This window comes from Mastomys coucha, unplaced genomic scaffold, assembly GCF_008632895.1.
Source record: "Mastomys coucha isolate ucsf_1 unplaced genomic scaffold, UCSF_Mcou_1 pScaffold14, whole genome shotgun sequence".
Classification (NCBI taxonomy): Eukaryota; Metazoa; Chordata; class Mammalia; order Rodentia; family Muridae; genus Mastomys; species Mastomys coucha.
Window position 1 is genome coordinate 17547929 of NW_022196896.1, and position 1868 is coordinate 17549796.

The following is a 1868-nucleotide window of genomic DNA, read 5'->3' on the forward strand; positions in this document are numbered from 1 at the left end:
ATCAGCCTTAGCTTCCAGGTCTTTCTAGCTGAAATTCAAGAGAAAATGAAGCAGGACAAGCCATTCATTGATGTGAGTCCTCTTCCTATTTCTAAGTTACAGAAGCAATACTCTATAATACATTGGTGGGGGTATAGTGTGTATGGTGTATGCTTGTATTCATGCATGCAGGCTATAGAAAGGTTTGGGTGGAAGCCAGAGGTTGTGTGTGGAGCTGTCTTCCTCAACCCACTCTCCATTCTTTACTTTGGATATAGGGTTTCTCATTGAACTTGAAGATCACTATTTCAGCTAGACTGGCTGGCCAGTGAGCCTCTAAGATCTGCCTATTTTACATCCTGGTACCTGAGTTACAGGATTCGCACTGTTGTGGGAGCTGCACCTTGGGTAAACTGGACCTGAACTCAGATCCTCATGCTGCACAATAAGCACTCTGTACTGAGCCATCTCCCTAGTCTTACACAGTGTTTCAAGCTACTGAGTTGGTGTGGTTTTTATACAACAAGAATAGCCAAACACCATGGAAAAGAAGCACTTTTCAAATGAAATGATGATTTTCTTAAAGATCTTGAAATTTAAAAATTTTTCTTCTAGCTGAAACTCTGAGCTTTCCAAGTTTTTGTCATAATTTCACTCAAGTCAGCTATATATTTTTGTGAACTTCTCAGGATTTACAAAGAAGTTCTTAACACAAGTTCTGTCATCTAATCCTCAAACCTTTTCTAATCCTACCCCTTCTCTGAAATCTTTAGTGACTATTCTAGACAAGGCTGATCTTCCATTCCCACCTGCTAACAGGTTCGCTTACATCCTATCTAACCCAGCAGATCTGACAAGTATGGACCTTAGCTATGCTTCTTTGTATTGTGTTGATTATTGATCTCAGAAGATTGTAAATAATAGATGTTCAATGAATAGTGCACTTGCCCATTCATGTAAATATAGTCATCATGTTTTAAAACTCATTATTTTGTTCTTTACTTTCATAAAATTTGTTCTGGTATTTTGCTTTCAAAAAAAAAAGCGACTGCATATAGAGGTATCATATAAACTATATGTAGTTTAATATCTTCAAAATTTATCTGTGTGTGGGGGGGGATCTGTATGTTGTTTAGGGTTTGTGTGTATCTCAAATGCCAGGAATCAAACCCTTAGGGCCTTGTAGATATTAGGGAAGTGCTCAATCACTGAACTCCACCTGTAGATCTTATTTTTATTAATAGAATACTTTTTTGCATTGATTATGACATTAAAGAAATGTATTTTAGGAATAATGATATTTGAGCTAATAAGTAAAACCACAATACATGTTGGAAAGAGCTGGGCCAAGTTTCTACTTACTCATAGAATTTTCTAAGAATGGAAAGGAACTAGAGCAAGGAAAGGTGAAGTGGAAACTTAAGAGTTCTTTGGAGAATCAGTTGTGTGGGATGGTGTTTTGCTGGGGAAAACACATGAAGGACTGTTTTCCTGAGTGGACACAGGTGTGAAAGGCTAAGGCAGAAGAAAATATAAGGAGGAACGTTTGGCTGAAGCAGACACAGGAGAAAGGATGCTCTGCTAAAGCAAGCACATGAAAGGGCATGTGATGAAGGATTCTTCCCTAATGGCATGCATGTATTGGTCTGCCTTACATTTCATAGTTGAGCTCCATTTGTCAGGACTCCATAGAGAGAAACCTCACCAAAAATCTTCCAGTGATGTGCTGTGGTTTCTTGCTGCTTCCTCAGACTCAGGCTCATTGGTAGAGTGATATTAGCTGAGGTAAGATTTGTGCTGAAGCTCCCAGGGACTAAACTACCAGCCAAAGAGTGCACATGGAGGGACCCAGCCAAAGAGTCCACATGGAGGGACCCAGCCAAAGAGTG